The following is a 7,247-nucleotide window of genomic DNA, read 5'->3' on the forward strand; positions in this document are numbered from 1 at the left end:
AACTCTAAAAGAAGTTAAGCACTCAAGCAAGTGAAAAGACCATAGTTATTACTTCCTAGACCTAATGTTTAAGAAAATAACTACTTAAATAAATGCCTTTGCCATTACTTTCCTTTTTTCTCCTGTTTGTCTTCTCTGGAAATCTTAAGAACTATAGATCAAAAAGCTCTAAGTGGTCTACAATTCATGGCTTTGCCTCTGTAGGAAAGCTTAGTATAAAAAAGCTATTTTGGTCTTGCAATAGTATCCATAAAGTAGATACTATCATTACCCAATTTTATCAATGGAGAAATAAAGGCAGTAAGTAGTTAAGTAACTTGTCCCCTTGCATAACTTGCGATATGGGCAAAACTCAGCCCTTTATTAGTGGTATATTGAGTGGTGAAGGCTCATAGCCTAAGTCAGACAGCTCAGGTTGAAATCCTAAGATCTCTCACAAGCAATGCAAGGGGACAAGTTACTTAACTTCTTTTACTGCCTTTATTTCTCCATTGGTAAAATGGAGTAATAATAGTATCTACTTTATAGGGTAGATACGATTGCAAGATTAATAATATATGTAAGAATTTTAAAGCAGTGCCTGGCATAGAGCAAATGCCTTTGCTCACTGCTGTGATGCTTTGTCACTTTGATTCTTCCATCATTATGGCCAGACTTTCCAGCACGTTACTTTCCTAAAGGAAATAAGGTGATGTACTTGTTTCCATTGGCCGTCCAAAAGTTTTGGAAAACTTTGCAATGCTTCTTTTGTACTGTTATATTCCCCTTACCTAAGACTAAAAAGAAGTTCCCCAGTGGTATAAAGATAGGTCATTCAAATTTTACTCTTTCTAAGGTATTTTACCAAGTCCTTAGAGAAGCAAATCTTCAAAGTACAAAAAGTTGATCCTCTGCATTAAGTATGGGATGTCTGTTACCTTATCTTTTTACATATGTTTAGAATTTCTTCTGTGTGTTCCCGCAGTGTCTTCTTAATATCCTTTATCTCTTCCTTCATTTCATTAAGTTAATTCATGATATTTGTTTGGACATCCTTGATTAGTTGTTCCACGATCTGTGTCTCCTCCGTTTTTTTAGTTTGTTCATTAGACTGGGCCAGGTCTTCCTGTTTCTTAGTATGGCTTGTCATTTTTTGCTGGTGTCCAGGCATCTGTTTATCTTACTGGGCTTGTTCAGTTGGCTAGCTTCTCCCTCTACCCTAGGGTTTTATTTCATATTGTTTTGTATTAAGGGTCCTTTTTGGCACTTGTTTTCACTTATTCTATATCCTCTTAGTTGTCCATGTTATTCCCCCAAAAACATTTAGACCATAGAAAAGGAGAGAAAGAGAGAAAAATAAATTTGAAAAAAAGATGGAAAAAGAACCAAGAAAAAAAACATTAAGAATGAAAAATCATAAAAATAAAAAGGAATAAGAATAAAAAGTGTAATAAAAAGAACAGGAAAAAAAAATAGAGTAAAATAAAAGACCAGAAAGGTGGGAAAGGACGGCAGAAAATGAAGAACCAAATGAGAAGATAGAATGAAAGAAAAGCAATAGAAGAAGGAAAAAATGAAAGAAATAAAGAAACTAAGGAGGGAAAAAAGAGAGAAAAGAAGCAAAGAAAAAATAAAACAGTAGAAACAGGCTTCCCTCTCAGGCCACTGTCTCAGGCTGCCAGTGCTAACCAATCAATCACCCTGCAACCCACCCTCCGCAGAAGGTACCGGGTGTAGAGAAAAAAATAGAGGGAAAAAAAAAAGTATAAAGTAACAAATCAAAAAACCTAAAGAAAACCTCAGTCTATTAATTTCCCTGTCCCAAGGATGCTTGTCCCTTAACTCCAGTTTTCCCCAGGGAGCCAGCTGGGTGTCTGACAACCCTCTGGATCTCTCTCCCCACTAGCTATCCCTCAGGCCCCGCCAGTTAAGCTTTTTTTTTTTTTTTGGAAGTAACAGGGACTGAACCCAGGACTTCCCAAATGTGAGGCAGGTGTTCAACCACTGAGCTAGACCTACTCTACCAGTTAGGTAGCCTTCTGAAGACTTGTTGTCTGCCGCTGCCAGCCCTCTTCTCCCTCAGGCCAGCTGGGCTTCTGAGGGTTTGCTAGTTGCCTCTCCAGGTTTCCCTCTCTCCACAGCTGTTAGGTGCCACCCCTCACTGACCCAGATCCTCTCCCTCTCCCCTGGTGTGTGGGAATGACAGCCTGCCTGATCAGCTCCTTCTTCCCCTCTCCCTGGAGTCTCTCCTTTTTTTCGCCCCCTCTGGCCCTCCCACCCTATTTCTCCTCCCCCATACACCTCTCTTCTCCTGAGTTGGCTGGGTGCCGGTCCCATACCTGTTTGCCCAGCAGCTTCCCCACGTCAAGAGCCTGCTGGGTGCTGGGATGATCCCCTGGTCGCCCGGGCAGCTTTCCTCATACTTGCAGCCTCTGAGCACTGGCCTTCTAGCCAACTAACCCTCTGGCTTCCCTGTCCCTCTGAGGCATCTGTGTGCTGGCTTGAGTGCCCTGTCTCCTACAGCTTCCCTTTCCCCTGGCCAACTGGGGCCCCCTCTCTAGATGCCCTCTCCAATTGCCCCCACAGAATGATGGCGTCCCTTCTGCCAGGTAAACCTGTCTACCTTCCTTCAGTTTCTGGAGGAGGAGTGCAGCCTGCCGTTCTCTACTCCACCATCTTGGGTCTCCCTCGGTGGGTGGAGGGGGTGTCTGTTAAAAGGTAAATTCTTAGACCTCAGTTAGGACTTAATGAATTGGAGTTGTGGCCCATGAATTTGAACGTTAATAAGTGCCTTGTGTACAGCATGTGATTCTTCTGCATACAGAGTTTAAGAACCATTGTCTTAAAAAATCTTTAGTTTAATTTAGAACCTACTCTCGTTTTATTATAGTAGAAAATTCAGTAGATAAAAACCCACTATAAAGAAAGATTAAGGGCGGCAGACTTGGCCCAGTGGTTAGGCCATCCGTCTACCACATGGGAGTTCCACGGTTCAAACCCTGGGCCTCCTTGACCCGTGTGCAGCTGACCCATGCGCAGTGCTGATGCACGCAAGGAGTGCCCTGCCACGCAGGGGTGTCCCCCGCGTAGAGGAGCCCCACGTGCAAGGAGTGTGCCCTGTAAGGAGAGCCGCCCAGCACGAAAGAAAGTGCAGCCTGCCCAGGAATGGCACCACCCACACAGAGAGCTGATACAACAAGATGACTCAACAAAAAGAGACACAGATTCCCGTGCCCCTGACAACAACAGAAGCGGACAAAGAAGACGCAGCAAATAGACACAGAGAACAGATAACTGGGGTGGGTGGAGGGGGCGAGGGAGAGAAATAAATAAATCTTTTTTTTAAAAAAAAAAAAGATCAAGCTTATTTCACTTGTTCATCCTTCTTTCCTGAGATTTTTTAAAGCAAATCACCCATCCACTTTCGCAAGAAAGAGAAATAAGAAAGACTGGCATACTGAAAAAAATTACTCATTAATAGAGAAAAGCATTTATTATCTCTTCACAGTTCAGACACCATTGTATGTTTATATTTGTGTGGGATGAATGAATTTTATAATACAGTTTTAACAACACAGATATATGTGGTTTTCACAGTTAAAACTTCATTATCAGAATTTAATGTTTGAAATGCACCCACATGTGATAATATTATAATATACCACAACTATAATTGTAGTTGAAAACACGCCTTATTAATTTTCCTTCAACATGTAATATAATTAACTGACAATCATCAGCTCTTAAAACAAGAGGAACATTGCCTCAACATGTTTATTGCAAACTACAGGGGTTATGTATAAATAATGTCCTAGGAATAGTGAAAGAGTTGACATCATCTACAACTTCATGAGGAGTTTCCTTACCTCCAAAAGAGGAAAAGAAAAACTATGTTTTGGTACATAGTGTAAAATATTTCTTAACATCCTTTTTGCTTTTTTAAATTTTTTAAAAATATGATAAATTAATATTTAACCCTAAATATTTAAGGAAAATGTTTCTGGCATATGTTTCCTTGTGACTACTTTTTTTGTTTTTTAAGTTATGAGTTATAGACCATCTGCCTCAGAATCTTCTGTTTTCCTTCTTTCAAATGAAAATCCTCTGGACCATAACCAAGCCTCTGAGGTAGAGAAAACTGCAGTTTAACAATCTTCCCAGGTGATTTTTATGCATAGTTAATTCTGAAAATCACTCCTTTGAGAATATATAATGGAATTAAAATGTAATGATGTTTTTCTTATCTTTGTAATACTTTAAAATTCTCTTAATGGTGAACTCAAACAGAAAATTGACTCATGAGAGACATCACATTTCACAAGAAATCAAGTCTAACTAAGACTGCAAGTAAGAATGAATAAGTATGTGCCAAATAAACAAATAATTTAATTAATATGTGAAGAAGTAAAATTGAAACAACTATTATTTGACTTTACCAGTATCAGAAAGATTATCATCAAGGCTATATTGTCTCCATTAAGCTTGTACTCGCAGACCAAAGTAACCTACAATAATCTTTAAACCTATTTATTTCCCAGATAACCTTTGTTTTTTTTCCTCACTTGTCAAGAAAAAAATAATAAGAAGCCTATTATGTGTTCACCAGATGCATGAACAAAATGTCAACCAAATCAAGTTTTGCAATTTGTTGTTGTTATTTCTATTCTTGTTGCCAGTATTTTTTTGTTTTGACTTTATAGATCTTTCTCAATAGAGGTAATATCACCCAAGAATTGGCATCGCCTACATGCATATGTTCTTCATCATGACCGAGGCTGACTATATATGGTCAAATGTTAATCACCTGTGCCATAACTCAAGAGTTCAGTTCGCTGGAAATGCAGATAGGAATCTGCTGACTGACTGCTATTCCCACAATACTGGTTTGGCCTGATCTTTTTGAGAAATAACATTTGCTTCCACATGATGCCAAAAGCAGTGGCACAAGCATTATAGCCTCTATCTAGCACCTAGCAGTGAAACTGGTATATCTACAGAATCTCTCACTGCTGGGGTGGTCACTCAGGGTTATCCCCTTACATGATAGGTTTTCTATTTATAATTATAATGAAATATTTTTTATTATAGGAAATTTTCAACAAGGAAAAATTTTTAAATTGCTCTGACATTGCCCTGTATGTTTTTGTAATTATGTATGGATCAGACTGTAATTAACTAATCTCCTCTTTTCACTTATGAATGTATCATGGATATTTTTCTTAATTTTTTATTTTTTAATTTATTTTTATTAAATTGTCTTTTTTTTGAAAAAGATACATAGATCACAAAAAATGTTACATTAAAAAATATAAGAGGTTCTCCCATCCCCACCCCCTACCCTTCCACTCCTCCCACATCAACAACCTCTTTCATCATGTGGCACATTCATTGCATTTGGTGAATACATTTTGGAGCACTGCTGTGCCACACGGATTATAGCTTACATTATAGTTTACATTCATGGATGTTTTTCATATCTACATAATCTAGTCACTTATTTTAATAACTGTATAATATTCCTTCAAATGGACAAACCATAGTTTGCATGAACTATCCCTATAATTAGACATTTATGACATTTTCAGACTTTTACTATAATAATCAGTGTTGGGATATTTGTGGTATTTTCTATATTTTGAATGATTGTCTTGGAGTAGACTCCCAATTTGGGAATTAGTAAAACAAAGGTATAATACTATTATTGATTTTTTAGGAAGGGTCATACCAGTTTATAAAACCATAAATAAATGTAATAGTTACGCTTATTGTCAAAATTGGGTATACTTCTTGTGTTTGCTAATTAAATAAAAGCAAGTCTTTTTGTTGTTACTGTAATCTGCAGTCTTTTGTTATTTTTCTTTCCAACTACTTTTATAGTAAAGATTCTTGAAAGCAGGAAATGGGGGAGTTGGAAAGGAGCAGAATCTGAATGGAAGAACTGATATACAAATTATTGCAACCGGCCAGTGAAGAAGGCATGGAACAAAATAGAAAAATTGCATAAGAAGAAAGATGTTGACTGAGTGAAAAGAGAATGAGATGAGGAACTGGAGGAGTTCTGCAGGGGGCAAGAGGTAAAGTCACAGGAAAGAATAGAAATAACATTTGTTGAGACCTACTGTGTGCCAGCAACTGTTCTAGATAATTTAAATGCATTATTTTATTTAATTCTTGCAACAGTCCTGTACAGTAGGCATTTTAATCTGGTTCTACGGATGCAGAAAACGAAGTTTAGAGAGATTCAATATCCTCTGAGGACCTGTAAAAGATTTAAAAGAAAGTAGCCTGATGCCAGCCTGTGTTCTTCCTTCAACATTTTGTTGCTTCATGAACCTTTGGTTTTCAGTCTGATTTTGTCACCCTTTAACAGTATGGCCTTGGGAAAGTCACTGAATTTCTTTTGGTCTTAGTTCCCTGTGTGTGAAACAAAGCTGCTAGATTGGGTCATTTCTTAGTTTTTTCTGCCTCTACAGTATTCCATAAGTCAGCAACTCAGCTCAGGTTCCTATCCCAGGAGCTCCTCCCAGTGGGGAGGGTAAAGGACCCCAGAAATCCTTGTCTAGGACTACAGTAAAGACACTGCCATGTGTCACCTTCACTTACCCAATCCAAGGCCACAAAAGGTCTGTGGAAAAGGGCATACAAGAAAGAAAGGGACTTGAGATTCCCCAACATCATGGAGCTTGGGTCATGGACCTGCTGGTATCAGAGGTCATGTTGTATGTTATTAAAAAACACAGCTTCAGATAAAAGTCACCATGCTCAGAGCACAACACAGTGCAACCAACTTTCTTTTCCCCATCCCTGACTTCTGTGCCTGTTTTTTTCCATTAGAATGCCATTCTTATGTTAGGATTTATGGTACATCCCATCCAACTGTGGCATTATAAACACCTTTCTCTGCACTTACTACATGTCTCCAATTTGTAAGCAAAGGTCATCATGAGATTAATGATTTCTAATCCTCTAGAACAAATTATTAGCATTTATCTGTCTCATCAAATGAAAACTACTATAAAAAGAATAGTAGCATCCAATCATGGAGCTCTTGTTGTCTACCAGGCAATAAATAAGAAACTACACATATAGTAGTATCATTTAACCCTCAGAATTCTGGGCTATGTTATTTTCTTTTTCTTTCTTTCTAGGAAGGATCTGAGGACAAAGAGGTTCAAGACCATTTATTCACATAGCATGCATTTATTAAACACCTCTATATACCAAGGACTGGGGATAAAAATAACCCATAAGGCATGGTCACTAAGTAA

Source organism: Dasypus novemcinctus, chromosome 2 (genome assembly GCF_030445035.2).
Source record: "Dasypus novemcinctus isolate mDasNov1 chromosome 2, mDasNov1.1.hap2, whole genome shotgun sequence".
Lineage (NCBI taxonomy): Eukaryota > Metazoa > Chordata > Mammalia > Cingulata > Dasypodidae > Dasypus > Dasypus novemcinctus.